General features: G+C 38.3%; 1 long non-coding RNA gene across 3 annotated transcripts in view; it reads left to right on the forward strand.

Moving 5' to 3' along the window:
- Positions 1-8,068: 8,068 nt before the first annotated feature.
- LOC129479487 (uncharacterized) overlaps positions 8,069-17,271 on the forward strand; it is a 216,075-nt gene continuing 206,872 nt past the window's right edge. For 2 of the 3 annotated variants that reach the window (XR_008656696.2, XR_010119642.1), the window contains exons 1-2: positions 8,308-8,845; positions 9,816-9,903. This is a non-coding gene — a long non-coding RNA (uncharacterized lncRNA). Of the gene's footprint in view, positions 8,846-9,815; positions 9,904-17,271 lie in introns of all 3 variants that reach the window. The other variant, XR_008656695.2, reaches the window with a different exon arrangement.

Genomic DNA, 17,271 nt, shown 5'->3' on the forward strand with positions numbered 1-17,271 from the left:
GAGTGGAGCTTCCCATTCGTCAGTTGCCAGAATAAGAAACAGGCCCTCAAATATTTTTCATCTTGAACACTTTTCAGTGGGCTCACTCAATAGACATTCAGTTTACTAGAGTCAGACTGCGTAAGTATTCAAGACACTGAACCAAGTTTATTGTCTGTACTTACTTCAAATGTTACATCAGAATATAGGAGGAACAACAACAAACTTGCACATCTGCAGCAGCAACTCTATCATTGGAATTTTTATATCCTCTCACGATTTTATAGGTTTAAGCTTGTGAAACTAAGCCATGAGACACTGTTTATTTTCTCCTGGCATTGCCTTTTGGTAAAAGTTGCCGTGGAAATAGTGGTGATAGGATTATGCAGTATTGTGTAAACAACTAGATTTTTCATAGGCATGACTCACATTCAGTGATTATAATAGATGACCTCTTTACTGAAATAACAAAGCATGAATATCAATTGATCTCTAATTACTAATATTCAGACAAAATTTTGAAGAATACACATTTTAGTTATAGCTAGGACTAGTTTAGTACACTTATCACAAATCTTAATTGCCCAGAATAATTAGGAACATTAATCTTGGGGGCAGGAAGACCAGGGTTTGAATTCTGGTGTTCTTCTTCCATCTTCTGTGACCTAGTTAGGCAGATTTCTAAACCTCTGTTTATCCAGTTTCCTTGTCTATAAAATGATGGTGATAAAATATAACTCAAAATTTTCTGTGAGAATTAAATGAACAAATGTCCATAAAATGATTAGGGTAGTCTCTAGCACAATGTAAAATCCACGTAAATGACAGTAGTACAAGTTTTAACCAATCCTTGAAAACCTCTATCTTCCAAAATTAGTTCTAACTTTAAAATGTTAGATCATTTAGTTTTTAGAACATTCCAGAACACATTTGTTTAGGACAAAATAATTATAGCGCACACTTGGTTATACAGTGTTATTTGGCAAGCACTGTTCTGTGTGCTTCACATAACTTACTCACGTAATTGTCACAACAACCCAATGAGGTAGGTAATGTGATTATCTCTATTTTACAGATGAGAAAATTGAGGTACAGAGAGGATAAATAACTTGTTCAAGAACACAACGGAGGCAGGATATGAACCAGCCCACTGGGCTTTAGAATGAGTGCTCTGACCATTAAGCTCTACTGCCTCTAGAATCAGAAACAAAGGTTGGTTTATGATTATAATTAATTTAATTACATTATAATTATAAATACAACATATGTTAATCAAAGTTAAAAAAATGTATAAATAATTAAATCTTTAGTACTCCTTTGACACAGATAACCACTGCATAATTTGCACCTCCCAGCCCCTTTTGATGAATATTTCTATTCAGAAGACCTTCTGCATTTGATTTAAGACTCAGGATTTCACTTTTCTGGAATAATTTAAAGTTTGCTGCATGTGAGAGAAGTTTTTTTCTATTTTTTTCTCTAAATCTCTTACTCTTATGAAGTAACAAACACTTCAGTTTATTTGTAAAAGTCATCCTGAAAAGAAAACCAGCATCTGGTGCTAGGAAGATGAAGGGATTGTGAAGGTGTTGAAGGACTTCTCCTTAGTTCAATTAAAGATGGGGTTCTTTATCCCACACTGACGAAAATTCAGGCTCGCAGAGAATTTGAATGGTGAGTAAGACAGGGTTTTATTGGGTGAAAAGGAAGAAAAAGGAGAAACAGGGTTTCTTGCTAGGCCAGAGTCCTGGTAGAGCGCTTTCTGCCTGGCTGTTCGAATCCCAGTTCCACATAGACAGAGGAGAGGCCTGACTCCTCCTGGCTGAAAATGGTGTGAACTTCCCGAGGCTCTACCCCAGTGCCCAGGCTGGTTGGAGGTTTTCCGAGGCCCCCTCCCACCTGGCTGTCTCAAAGGGTATGATAAAGTAATGCTTGTTTATTTGAAAATCAAAGTTTTAGGCCAATTAAAAATAGATCAGGGAATCTGGCAGTGACTTGGCCCTGTGATTAAATGAGTTAAAAAAAATACAAAAACAAAGACACACATTATGCAGACATCAGCGTAATAAGTTCCAGGCACTGTAAAAACTGAATTTGGGGGAAAATTAAATGCCATTGAAATATTCCAACACTTGGCGATTTCCAAAGTACATATTCACAAGGAAACAGACCCTGGTAAGTACAGTTTAAAACACATAATTAGATTCATAACCATATGGGGGCATATATTTAAAATTGTATTTACTTATGTAAACAATATCATGTATTTCCTCATTTTATTAAATCCTCTACAAACTCATTTTAAAAACTTTCCTCATGAAAAATAGATTATTTCTGTTTTTCATTATTACAAATAATTCTTTAATAACTACACTTGTGAGTGTATTATTTCATATCCCTTATTGTCCTTAATAATATTCTAGTAGTAGTTTAACTACTAAGCTGAAAGCTCTACATTTCAGGGCATATTACAAATAACTTTTCACAAAAGTTATACTTATTTAAACTTTTACTAGGTATGAAATAGAAAGCCTATCTCTGCACCTTGAATATTATGACCAGTCTTGAACATTATCACTAAAGAATTGTATTTCATTTTTTAATTTGCAAATTACTATGAGATTGAACAGGCCACTGGTAGTTTTCTTCTGAGTATTATCTGCTCATGTCCGTATTTTGACCAGAATCTTAATAGCATTTCTTAGCAATTTGTGTCAACTCTTTCTATATTAAGGATATCTGTATTTATTAATTTAAAAGATACTTTTTCAAGTTTGTTACTTGCCTTTTAATTTTGCTTGTGACATTTTTATGTTTCAAAATCAAGGTATATAATGGCTTATTAAAAATATAATCAAACATTACATTTTCTTTAATAGAGAATTATACTAGCAAAAGGAAAGGTTTGAATAAAGTCAGTCTTCTAGGTTAGTATTTAGGATTTATTAGCATCAAGGCATTGAAGAAAGAGGACATGGAATCCTTACAAGGGATCAGAAGTTATTGTGATAAATTAGCATATTATGCAAAAGACACATTTTTTTCTTCTTTCACCATTCTTGCTAATTCTATTGTTTCTTTCTCTTTCTGGTGTGTCCATATTCAAACTGTCTTAACTGGACTGTAGTACTGAAACCCTGTCTTCTCTAGCATTTCTTTTTTTCTGTACTATTTGCTTTTTCTACCTATAAGTTTCCTTTGTCTTCTTTTCAGAATAATACTTTCAACGAAAGAAGAAAATCTGTTAAAAAAATCTTTATTTTCATTGCATTTGAAAAGCAAATTAAATATCCTAAAGGCTCTCTAGCTGTTGTTAGCCTAGGGCATGTAGATCGGTACATGAGCCTTGCATAAATAATTCCCCCAAGTGCTTAGAGAAATAAGAACTTTTGACACAAAAAGTTTTGCAGAGACTGGTTATTATTTTGGTTCTGTTTGAAAATTAGGTAAGGGTTTTGACGAAAAGAAGATACTAGGTTGAAAAAAATAATCAATTTCAGCAGGACATCTGGATTAGCTGAATAACAGTCTTGATAAAAAGGATCTATGAACAGTCAGATGAGCACCAGGTCCTTTCAGAGTTTACCAGAAGATAACAGGTCCTGGTGACAGTTGTTATCTTGTTCTACTTCCACCCAAACTCCAAATCCCAAATAGAAATAGATGTTTTTTTTCCTACCCAGCCCTCTGCTCAGTCACTAGTCGTAAACCATAGGCAAGAGGAAACTGGGTGATGATAAGCCCTTTAGTGGAAAAGTTCAGATGACACTAGGTGGTCCCATGGTTTCATGCATGACTCCATGTGATTGCTTCAGCTTTTCCTTCAAATTCCTTTGACTCGCTTCCACGAAGGTTCCAGATACATATTTTAATGGCTCTTTTTCATGGGGAAAATGTGGCTAGTTAAACCTGCAGGTTGAATCTTATTTCCTGAAGACACTTTGTTTCACGTTTGTTCAATTTTTAAAGGCACATCACTGTTGACTCACTTGGTCCACAGCTGTATAAACCTGGTAGAATCAGTATGGCATAATATTCATTTTCTCATTCAGATGTTTATCTACTATAGTCCTTCCATATTGGGATAGGGCCAAAGAGATATGGAAGTCCAGTTTTGAAAAAGCACTTGAGTGACTGTGTATCTAGAGCCTAATTTTCACAGTCAGCTTCTGGCTCATCCCCCAATGTGATTGTTTTGTGTAGTTTTCTCACAATTCTGCGGATTCCTCTTCTCTAATTACATTCATTTAACTAAGCCAGTAGTTGGAAGGAGCATACTTTAATCTGGTTTTACCAGTTTTCCAGGCAACATCATTCATTAGGCACTCACCATTAGCCTGATATACTAGTGCCATCAGGAACCAAAATGGAGAGCAAAGTAGTTTAAAATCAACTCATTAAAAACTCATCTCGTTCGTGAAGTCTCATGACATTGCCAGCTACTAACTGTCCCTCGTAACTCATTGCCTAACTGTCAGATCATAGCTATCATTTGGGGTACTCTCCTGAAAAGACAAGTTGCTATACCCTTCCAGTGGACAATACTGTTTCAGTGAGTGTGAAATGGAACCTAGGAAGTTATGCTTAAAGGAAACCCCAGGCCGGGCGCGGGGGCTCATGCCTGTAACCTCAGCACTTTGGGAGGCTGAGGCAGGCGGATCATCTGAGGTCAGGAGTTCAAGACCAGCCTGACCAACATGGTCTTGAACCCCAACTCTACTAAAAATACAAAATTAGCTGGGCGTGGTGGCACATGCCTGTAATCCCATCTACTCGGGAGGCTGAGGCAGGAGAATCGCTTGAACCCAGGAGGCAGAGGTTGCAATGAGCTGAGATCATGCCATTGCACTCCAGCCTGGACAACAAAGAGCAAAACTCTGTCTCAAAAAAAAAAATTAAACACATGTTTTAAACATCCCTACTTGGGTCTTATGATCAGGCAAACTTAGGAAACTGTCTTAATTATCGCTTCACATCTTCTGCCTCGAAGATCTGATGATTTAATTACATCTTAAATCTTATGGTTCAAGTGTACTTTCTGGAGAGATTTCAAAGAAATAAGGACAGTTTGATTTTTTAAAAGGTGGTCATAGGGACTGTATTGTGAAAAGATAATTAAGGAGAGAGACAGGAGAAGTGCTTCACTGAAGAAAAAGGGACAGAGTGGGGATTAGTGCAGAGATGGAGCACTCTAACAGTCCAGGCAGCAGGATAATGACCTCCTTATTGGTCTTCCCGCCTCAGCCTCTGTAGCCTTAATTCTCTCACAGGTGTCACAATCATCTTCCTCAGGCCTCTCTTTGATTGCATTATTTCCCCTTTCTGAGTCCTGTGCCAATGCCCAATTACCTCTCAAGCCAAATTGACACTCTTAATCACAGGCATCAAGGCCCTCCACCCACTAGTTTCCTGGAATGAATGGCCAGCCTCCTCCCAGCTCAGGCTCCTGCTCCGGCCCCCAAGCTCTGTTTGCCAGCACTTGGGTGAGACTTGTCAGCTTGCTCCTGGCAGAGCACCACCTCAGCCTCAGACAGCTTCCCCTTCCTTTTAAGGAAGTTGTGTGCTTTTCTTTTATTAAAATATTGCTCAAAAGTAAGTTTTTCAGTGTTAGGGTTTCCCTTTTCTTGTTTATCGACCAAGACAGGCTTAAAGTTCCCCTCAGCTTTGCTACATTTTAGACTTCCGAGAAGAGTTATTGTCTTCTTGACAATTGTCTCTGTCCCCTATTAAAATAGCTTGAATAAAGTCTTCCTTGCTCATTTAACTTTGTCCAGAGCAATTTTTTCTTGACATTACTTGGCATCCTAGAGATATAACTGGTTGTATTAATATACTACCAACACATTTCAGAAAAGAGAATATATGTTTGAATATATTTTATTGTATCTTTAAAATGTAAGACTCTTGAGGTTGGTGACCAGCTTGCTCAGTACTAAACTCTTCTGAACAGGAATTCTTGTTAAACCAGTTTAATGAAATCTCCATATGTGATTGAGCTGTCATTCCATGGAAATAAGTTTTCAAAAATTCTGAAGACATATTAGATCATTTTTTCAATAATAATTTTTTTAAAAGCAGCTTTTTTTTTTTTTTTTTTTTTTTAAAAACTCTGGGAAGGGATTCCTAGGTCAGCAAACGCAGCATTTTCTTCCAGATTTATACATTGCTGTGATTTAAAAGGTAGAATAATTTGTTCCATATGTGTTTTGGTGCAGAGCTGGTGCCCAATTAAATGGAACCCCAGGTCCAAGGTTCCAGTTGAATGGAGCTCCAGTCCTGTTAATAGAATTTAAAAGAAATAGAATGAATTAAAAAAAAGACAAAGACAAGAAAAAAGCCAATAAAAATATGCATGAACCTTTTATATCCAACATATACATGTACATTATAATTGTTGGGTTATATTGTTTTTATTGATTTGTCAAAAGAAAAAAAAGTGCTTTGTTGCCACATAGTTTCTTCAAACAAACTTGGGGGAGTGTGACACATTGAGTGTGAAAAAATACCTGGTAATAGGAGTTTATATGTTTGGTAAGATTGTATTAAGTTTAAACAGTTTTTGTTTTATACCTTATCAACATAGTTTTTCTATTAAGTGTGTGGAAGAAGATCAATTGTTGAATAATTTGAATAAGAACAATGAAGATTTATAGCTTTTGTTTCTGATATTCAATTCCACCTATATTAGCCTTGTTTTCTCCCAGCCAAGGCAAAGTTGCTTATTTATTATTGAGTTGCGAGTGAGGGCTCGTATGTTTGTGAGAGGCACAGGTTTTTCTTGGCAATACTGAGTTGCCTTGGGAATCACAACTGCTCTCTATAGCCAGAGGCTGGAAGAAATGTATTTGCTGAGGACTCCAAAGGAATCCCTGCCCTTTCTTGGGAATGTGGATTCAAACTCCATAAAAAGTGCAATGAATTAATTTCCCTTTAACCTGAGAGCTTTTAAAAAGTATTGTTTAATTTTTGGACACACCACTTCTGGGTTTTCGTAGATATTATTTCAGACTCTAGGTATTGAACTGAAATGAAAAGATTGTCACTTGAGTAAAAGAGCTGTGAGATATTGATATGGTATCAGTTAGTTAATAGTTAGGATTTTGCTAAATCTTCAGACCCTGTTCTTAAGCTAAAGAAAAAATACTGTAGATTACAAAGAAGCTGTTGATGACCCTTAATATTTATTTGCATGCGGATATGAGAATATACATTTGAGAATCACTAAAACTAGAAAGTGCAGATGACAAATCTGAACCAATCTGCTAAATTGCTTGCATCAAGCCAACATTATATAATTTTCTGTTATGTAAAACCATCCCTTATAATTTATAAATACTGTTCTATGGCCATGTTTATTAGACCTTTTTAAAAATCAAATGATTTCTGGTTAAAACTATTTCTGTTCTTTCGATTTTCTACCTAGACATGCAGACGGAATATTGATTTTGTGGAGGCATTGGTTAAAATAAAAACTTTAGACAAATTGAATTTAACAGTTTATCTAAGTGAGAGGTGACAGCTTGCTGGCAGTCCTCACAGCCCTCACTTGCTCTCGGCACCTCCTCTGCCTGGGCTCCCACTTTGGCGGCACTTGAGGAACCCTTCAGCCCACCGCTGCACTGTGGGAGCCCCTTTCTCGGTGGGCCAAGGTGGGAGCCATCTCCCTCAGCTTGCAGGGAGGTGTGGAGGGAGAGGCGTGAGCGGGAACCCGGGCTGCGCACGGCGCTTGCGGGCCAGCTGGAGTTCTGGGTGGGTGTGGGCTTGGCGGGCCCCGCACTCGGAGCAGCCGGCCGGCCCTGCCCGCCCCGGGCAGTGAGGAACTTAGCACCCGGGCCAGCGGCTGCGGAGGGTGTACTGGGTCCCCCAGCAGTGCCAGCCCACTGGCACTGGGCTTGATTTCTCGCCGGGCCTTAGCTGCCTTCCCGCGGGGGCAGGGCTCGGGACCTGCAGTCCACCATGCCTGAGCCTCCCACCCCCCCCATGGGCTCCTGTGCGGCCCGAGCCTCCCCAACGAGCGCCGCCCCCTGCTCCACGGCACCCAGTCCCATCGACCACCCAAGGGCTGAGGAGTTCGAGCACGCGGCGCGGGACTGGCAGGCAGCTCCAGATGTAGCCCCCGTGCGGGATCCACTGGGTGAAGCCAGCTGGGCTCCTGAGTCAGGTGGAGACGTGGAGAACCTTTATGTCTAGCTCAGGGATGGTAAACACACCAATCAGCGCCCTGTCAAAACAGACCACTGGGCTCTACCAATCAGCAGGACGTGGGTGGGGCCAGATAAGAGAATAAAAGCAGGCTGCCCGAGCCAGCAGTGACAACCCGCTCGGGTCCCCTTTTACCCTGTGGGAGCTTTGTTCTTTCGCTCTTTGCAATAAACCTTGCTGCTGCTCACTCTTTGGGTCCACACTGCTTTTATGAGCTGTAACACTCACCGCGAAGGTCTGCAGCTTCACTCCTGAAGCCAGCGAGACCACGAGCCCACCGGGCGGAACGAACAACTCCAGACGTGCTGCGTTAAGAGCTGTAACACTCAGTGCGAAGGTCTGCAGCTTCACTCCTGAGCCAGCGAGACCACGAACCCACCAGAAGGAAGAAACTCTGAACACATCCGAACATCAGAAGGAAAAAACTCTGAACACCGCCTTTAGAACTGTAACACTCACCGCCAGGGTCTGCGGCTTCATTCTTGAAGTCAGTGAGACCAAGAACCCACCAATTCCGGACACATAAGCAAGGAAAAGGAAACAGTTTATGATTTGGGCTGCCCTAAGAATTAAAACAGATTTGGAGAGACTCCAGGGCTGTGGCATGGCCAGATAAGATTTATGGACAGAAAAAGGAGAGTGATGTACAGAAAACAGAAGTGAGGTATAGAAACGCTGGGTTGGTTAAAGCTCTGGGTTTGCCTTATTTGAACAAGGTTTGCATGGTTGGCTGCCTGTGAGTGGTTCAATACGACTTCTGTGATTGGCTGAGACTCAGCTATTGTTACAAAAGCATACTCTGAAGTTAGGTTTCCAGTTTGTCTATGTACTAACGTAGGTTGTAGCTCATATGTTAAGAACTCAAGTATGTGAGTATGGAGGCAAAATTTTAGTTTGATTTAACACATTTTATGTTTTAAAGTTTAGTAAGAATCATTGTAACAGTGACCTGAGCGATTCATGAATGAACTTAATATTAATATGGCAATAGATAACATTTGGACTTTTAAAGTTTCCCCCTCCTTTTAGGTTAAAAGACTATATGAGCAGTCTGATTTTGCAGAGCCCACTTTTTAATTCAGATCTTTTAGGCGTGAAGGGTTGAGCTGTAGGAGTGATGTTCTAAGTTAATGATGTAACCTGCCTCCTGCCGTCCACCCCGTCTCCTGCTGTGTCAACTCTCTTAATTCCTTTGTCTTTTCTCCCTTCTCTAACCATTCTCTATTGAGTCCACCCAAGCCTGACCACTTCAGGTGTGTTTCTGAGCAGTCTCTAAGTTGATCTTGTCTGTGAGATGAAGTGTCAGGGTTTAAACTGATTCTGTAAGAAAGGTAATATTTTAATTTTAAAGGAAAAGACCAGGTTGTTCATATGGGGATGCAGTCATAAAACGAACCTTATCTCTGGGAATTAATGTGAGTCACACATGAATCCTATGCCCACTGCCCCCATTCCTTGCCCACTGTGTGCCTTCTATAGCATTCCAGTTCACTAAATAACTCATAAACCTATCTAGTAATTAACTTAAAGGAATATAATTCAAAGAAACTCTGAGAATGTTTCTGTTAGAGAAAATGCTATATAGCAGGATCTCCAAAATGTGAATATTTTTTGTGGTGTTGTTTTCCTTGCAGGGAAGCTATTGATGTGAGGAATTTGAAGGTTTCTGGAGGAAGAAGGGTTTGGAAAATTTGAAGTGAACCTCTTTTGGGAATTAAAAAGGTACCAACATGCCAAGTTCTTTTCCTTGAGATTAGCTATTTCGATACATAAAAACCTGTTGGGGAACAAATCCAGGTGGTCCTGAGTCCCAGAGACAGAGATGAGCAATTCATATAGAGAGAAGGGGTGTATCTGTTTTCCACTGCTGCTGTAACAAAGTACCACACATTTAATGGCTTAAAAGTCCACAGAATTATTATGTTACAGCTCCGTAGGGCAGAAGTTCAATGTGGTTCTTACTAGGCTAAAATCAAGGCATAGGGCTGTGTTCCTTTCTGGAGATTTATCTCCCTTTTACAGATTCTCAAGGCCTCCTGCACTTCTTGAGGCAAAGCCCCCTACTTCCATCTTTAAAGCCTACAAAGGCAAATTGAGTTCTTCTACTATCTTTCTGGTTCCCTGCAGCTAGACAGAGCTCTCTTCCTTAAAGGACTCATTTGACTAGATTGGGTCCACCTGAATACTCTAAGATAATCTCCCCATCTTAGGTCCTTCACCTTAATCACATCTGCAGAGTCTTTTTTTTAGTTACATAAAGTATTCAAATTCATAGGTTCTAATATTAGAGTGTGGATATCTTTGTGGGACCGTTATTCTATCTACCATTGGAATCAAGGGCTACAGTGGGTTATTAGGCAGAGATGCAAGCACTTGGTCTCTGAGACAACAATCTCCAGGGATGGGATTAGGGTGAGGTAAGTGAGGTATTTTTCCAAAGTGCAAAATCTAAGAGGACACCAAAACTCAGTAATCAAAATTAATAATATTTTAAAGCAATATTTAAAAAATCAAAATATATGTAGAAAATATATGGTGAACTTATCAAACTTCTAACTAAAGACGGGCTGTTATTTGCTTGCTTTATGGCCTTACATTAATATGTGAAGGGGCCAGTCACTTCCATCAGCCCACAGCTGAGGGTTAACAATAGTGTGCCAATGGACTGGGCAATGTGGGGCTTTAGATATTCTTATATTTTTTTGATTGTATGAATTTTATTACTATGTTCCCCTTGGTTCAAAATATGAAAAGATATGCTGATACATGTCTATATAGGTGTACATTTTTCCTTTTGCCTCGGTACAAAAAGGCTTCCTGTGGCACTGCTACAAACACTGGCATTTGTGCTTCACCAGCCTTACACTGTGGAGAGGTAGCTGTAGAATCAAATTAAAAGATGAAAACATTGGAGCCCAATTCAGTGAAGTGAGATCCCCTTTGTTGAAATAGAGGGCACCATCCCAGCACTTTGGGAGGCCAAGGCAGGCGGATCATGAGGTCAGGAGTTTGAGACCAGCCTGGCCAACATAGTGAAACCCCGTCTCTACTAACAATACAAAAATTAGCCAGGTATGGTGGCATGCGCCTGTAGTCCCAGCTATTCCAGAGGCTGAGGCAGGGGAATCTCTTGAACCTGGGAGGCGGAGGTTGCAGTGAGCCGAGATCACGCCACAGCACTCCAGCCTGGGCAACAGAGGAAGACTCTGTCTAAAAAAAATGAAAGAAAGAAAGAAATAGAGGGCACCAGGAAGAATTGCCGTACGTTGGCAGGACTCTGTATCAATGTCAATATCATTTACTGCAGCAGTATTATCCCACCCCTAAGACCTGATTCACAAGGACAAGTTCCATCACTAGCAGCTATAATGGGTTTCCTCATTAGCACCACAAGGAATCTCTGGCCTCCTTTTTTTGTACTATTTGGGAATCTCCTTCCAGCTCAAGGCAGTTAATCTGATGTATAGCTCCAGCCACAAGGAGGAAAACTACAAGAGTGGCCCTTTAAATTCCCAAATTCCTGTCCTTGAGAGTTTTTAGTTATATTGTGACATGGTGATAGGGATTGAGGTTATTAAACTAGTTTGATATGCTCTGGGAATATTGGTGTAGAACATGATTTGCTCTTTGGGTTGGAATATTTAGACACTAGTTTCAAATGTGTAACACTCTGGTACCAAATTTCATAAAAAAGGAAGCAATTATGGGTGACCTCAGTCTGTAAACCCAGTCACCACAGGGGATTTTATGATTTTTTTCATGTGTGAGGATATGAAATGTATGTTAAGCCCAATGACAGTTTCTGGAATTCTGATGCATCATTTCACTTTAGTCCCAGTCAATCTCACTTTTTCTCCCTAAGATACTCTTTCTCATCATTCTTTATCTGTATGTTAAATTCAATGTCTTTGTTCCTCAGCAGTTTGATATGCTTAGGAATGATTTTCTTTGTACTTATCCTGTGTAAGGATTTTTTGAGCTCCCTGAAGCTGACATATTTCTCAAATTTGGGAAAATGTTTGCATTATTTCTTCAAATACTTTTTGTGCTGCTCTGTATTCTCCCCTTCTGAGATCAGTTCATATGTACTGCAAATCACAGGTAATTTTTTCCATCTTTTTTTCCATGTGTTCTACAGTCTGGAGAATTTTTGTTGACCTAACATCGAGTTCACTGATCCTTTTTGTTGTGTACAATCTGCTATTCAGCACATTCAGTAAGTCTTTTATTTCAGAAATTGTACATTTCAGGTCTAAAGTGTCCTCTTCCTTTCTTCTGAGATTCTGTCTGCATTCTCATGTTCATCCCTCAAGTCCTCTAAACATATTTATAATTGTTTTTTAAAAGTCTTTGCTATTTCTAACATCTGGATCATTTTTAGGTCTCTTTGTATTGACTGCTGTAAACTCTTACGTGTTAAATTATCTGCTTCTTTACATATCTAGTAATTTTTATTATATGTTGGACACTGTAGATTTTATGTAGTAAAGAGTCTGGATAATGTTATTTTCCTTAAGAGATTATTGTTTTGTTGTGGCAGATAGCCAAATTACAGGTATATCTTATTAACACTCTCAGGCTTTGTTTTTTATGCTCTATTAGGGTGGGTCTATTTCTGTTCTGCCCTTAGTGTCCGAGGATATGACTCTTCCTATAGGGCACAGTCTTTCTGAGAGCCATGTGAATGCCTGAAATGCTGAATGAGGTCCATTTACTGTTGCAGGGCCAGAATTCCAGCAGCATCTAGAACTGCATAGCCTCCAATATTTTTGCTCAGCTTTCAGCCCCACTGCAGCCATTTTCTGCTTTGCTTCTTAGTAGTTCTCACTGTGCAAGACATCCTAGTTCTCAGCCATCAGCCTATGGAGAAACTCATGGAAACTTCTGCTGTTTCTGTCCTCTGTGCAGCTTCCTCTTCTCTAATACTTTGCCTTGCAAATTAAAGCCAACTCAGCAACCCTGAACTTTTATTTCTGTCTCCTTAGCTCCTGAGCAATGGAGACCAGTGCTCTTTAGCTGGGTTCTAGTACTCTTTACTGAGGCCAGGGGACTTCTCACAAGCAGGAAGGCCCAAGATCATCCCTTACATTGACTGTTATCTGATATCTGATAAAAGTGACTAGTTTTATAGTTGTTTGTGATGGGAGGGTAAGTCTAAAACCAATTACTCATGGCCAAAAGCAGACATCTCCCTGTTATATTTGAAAGTTATTACTTCGACATGCAAATTTCAGGAATCAGGAGCCTCCTCTCAGATTTTGATTATGTACTTTATAGCAAATGTACAATCTGGGAGAGGCTGACGGTTACAAGAACCATCTTTGTAGATGGGAATGAGAAGTCAAAAAAGAGATGTGAGAGTGTATAACAGAAACTTAATTCTTTTGCTTGTAATCACTCTCATTTCTCTCCTTTCCCCTACAAAAAGTTCTTTTTGATAGCATTCAGCTGGGTCCTCTGCTGATATCTCTTTTCTTCCACAATACCTTCCATAGAATCTTATTTCACATACTGGTTTGGACGAATTTTCTTTTTGAACATTGACATCTTTGAATTTTTACTATTTTGGCATTTGATCTCTGGCCAGGAAACCCCAAATTTTCTTGCATAATTAAGCTTAAACAATCTTTCAGGCCCTAGTAATGCTGCGCTGGGAGTGATTCTGTGCTCATGTATGTTCCCCTATATTCCTGATTCCTGACTTACCCTCCCAGTGTTTGTCAATGTCATTTCTCTTCCTTGACTATACTTGCCTATGAGGTTGTACCACCTAAGATGATACTGCCCAATTTCTGAAATGCAGCTAAACTTGTTAATGTCACATGCATTTTCTGGCGCAGTCTGTGTGGCTGTATCAGTTTTTTTTTCCCCTATGTCCCTGCTCTCTATTCCTCTTGCTAAATAGAGTGTAATTTGGTTTCTTCCAGCTTACTACTTGCCTGCTTGCTTCCCTACCTCTTGTTGCTTTGCACTGTCCACTCAGATTACTTCGCAATAGAAGATTGTGGGAGGTTGTTAGCTGAGTACATACAATTGTATTCACATAAGACAATTCTATAGATGTATGCTGAATTTGGGAAAAGTACGGTACTAAAGCCATCTCTCATTTCCAAAACTATTAGCACATGCTTTGTTAATAGTTTCTCACTATTGGCTACAGCATGTAAAAGACAACCTGATAATGTTTTTAAGTGGTTAGCACTCCAGCTATAACTTAATGTATTTCTTTGGAATTTAGGGAAATATGCCATAATGTATATGACCGATGTGACATTATTGTAAGGAAATCCTTCAACTCATTGCTGTTTACATAAATGTCAATAGTAAAGTCATTGTTTTATTATTAGTAGCAAATTACTTATTTTATGAATAATGGCAGGCTGGCAAGGTCTAGGACTAGTTCTATAAAGAATCTCCATAATGAATCATACTGGTAGCATCTGTGGACACTGCAGTCTGTGATTCCTGCTTCTCATCTCCTCTCTGATAGTTATTGCAGCTCGCAACTGGTCCAGGGAGATGGAAAGAAGATCATGTCTTATCTACGTTGCCTATAGCAGTAGCTCGCAAACTTTTGGGTGTACTAGATCACCTGAAGGGTTTGTCAAAACACAGTACCATTTTGAGTTTCTGTTCCAGTTGGTCTGAGAGGAACCTGAGAATTTGCATTTCTATCAAGTTCCCTGGTGATGGTTTTTGTGGAGAACCACCCTCCTAAGATATTTCAGAATCTTCTAAACCTGAAAATCCCCTAGAACTGATTCTCCTTTTAGATACTTCCAAGATATATTGTTACTGACTCAGCTTTGGTTGACCTTCTGTGGCATCACCAAAGTCACTTAATGCTTCTGTGTTTCTATATCACTGTCTGCAAGATGGAATATGTCATCTAAGGCTTAACGATGCTTAGGCTCACATGAATTAGTGCTATGGATTTTCAAGTATTTATTTTAAGGTATTATTTTGCGGTCTTGGAAAATTCCCCAGGGAAGTTATGGTTAAGGCTCCATATAGAAACTGAAATCCCTATTTGGCTTCAAAATTATTCACTCTTGAGCATTGGCTTACTCAGAAAAAAAAATCATCTTTTTGTTATCTCAGTCTCTGTGAAGTTATAGTTAAAAATAATTTTTAAAGTTAAACTTTCATAAATCCTAATGCCTGTTGATGCATTTGGTCAAACTTTGCAAAATTTGAGAAAATTGTAAATGGCAAGTTAGGAAACCTTTAATTTTTAAGGCTTGTAGATATACAAATTAAAAAATATATAAAATATTATTGTAATAAAGTTTGTTTCATATAAACAAAATATTGATATAATAAGAATGTCACATTACATTGAAAGATTCTTTGGGTCAGAGCTCCAGGATAAATTTGTTTTATTTTGTCATCAAGTTTTCAGCTTTGACAAATGTTTACTTTTGGCGTTCTGTATCTTTAGAGTAATAACTCACTTAAGATTCAGCTTTCTTATTTGATACTGATGATAATATTACACCATCCTCCATGAAGTTGTTTTGAATCCTTAAAAAGAGTACGTCGTGAAAATATTTGGGGGCAATATTGGTTACTATGTAGTTGAACTCTCAACCATTTAAATGCGTTGATCCTGCAATAATTATACAAACAGAATTTTTAGTGGATTGCTGCTCTTCTTAAGGTGTAAGGGAAATCTCTGTGGCAAATCAAAAAACTTGAAATGTCAATTAAAAATTAAAACAAAATATGAAACAGAAAACCCAGAGGTAAAAGTTAGGATTGTTCCAGTCAAAAATCTCTTATCAGTTTTTGGAGTAGAGAATAAGCCCTGGGTTAGCAGAAAGGTGAAAGAGATGAACTTGAGATTCTCATATTAATTCAAGATGCTCAGAGTGGGATAAAGTATCCTAGCTCAGTGGTACCTTCTGGCTGTCATACCTATCCCTGGAGATCAGTATTCCTATTTTAGAATCTTAGGATTTCTATAGAGTAAGTTCAACAAAATAAGTTTGTAGTAAAAATACCCGAGGAAACTAGCCACTGTGAGTGAAAGTTGAAAGGACAGCAAACAACAGATAACTGTCAACTAGGACTTCAAATATCAGAATTTGCATATGTGGAATATAAATACCTATATAAAAATTTTAAAAAGCAAATTTAAAATAAAATACTGAAACAAGAATATGTCAAAATGGCTAGGCATATTTGAAAATCATCCACATAGAATCTCTAAATATAAAACAAGTCAAAATTAAAAGCGTAATGGATATGTTAACCACAGAGTTAATGCCATAAAGAGAAAATGACTGAATTGAAATACAGACCTAAAGAAGCTCCACTAAAAGTAGCATAGAAGGAGAAGATAAAAAATATGAAAGAAAGTTTCAAAGTCATGGGAGACATTATAGAATAAAAGAACTAATGTGCATTTATTTGAGGAAATACCTAAAGGCACAATGGCCAAAAAAAATTTCAGACTTGATAAAATACAGAAGTCCACCCATGTGGGAATCAGAATATATCCCAAGCAGAATAAAAAATAAATTCATGTTGTGTAAAGTTTTAGCAAACTTTTAGTGACAAAGAAAAGTTCTGGATAATAACCAGAGAGAGAGGGAATACTTATTACCCACAAAGGAGTAGCAAATAGTCTAACAGCAGACTTTTCAACCTCAATAATAGATGCCAAAATACAGTAGAATAATATATTCAATATGTTGGGAAAAACTATGTACTCTTCAAAATTAGATTTTAAGAACAAGAATGAAATAAAGATACTTAATGTAAATAAAAACTGGCAGAATTTATGATTAAAAGACCTTCATTTATAAAGGCTATATATATATATTTTTTAAAAAAGATGGAAGATCTGCAAGAAAAAGTGGCAAGCAAAGAAAGCAGAGCTATTTTAAGAAATCTAGACAAAAATAACCTGTATAAGATATTAATTTAAATAATACCCAATTTGGGAGTTAAAAATATACAACTAACCTACTAGAAAACAATAGTATGTATATTGGGAAGTAGTGATTGAAATGAAATTATTGTGAAGCTCTTGTGTTTTTAGGAAAAATGATTGACTTTAGGCTTTGTTTAATATGCATGGTAAAA

The sequence above is a fragment of the Symphalangus syndactylus genome, chromosome 3, assembly GCF_028878055.3.
Source record: "Symphalangus syndactylus isolate Jambi chromosome 3, NHGRI_mSymSyn1-v2.1_pri, whole genome shotgun sequence".
In the NCBI taxonomy this organism is placed as follows: Eukaryota; Metazoa; Chordata; class Mammalia; order Primates; family Hylobatidae; genus Symphalangus; species Symphalangus syndactylus.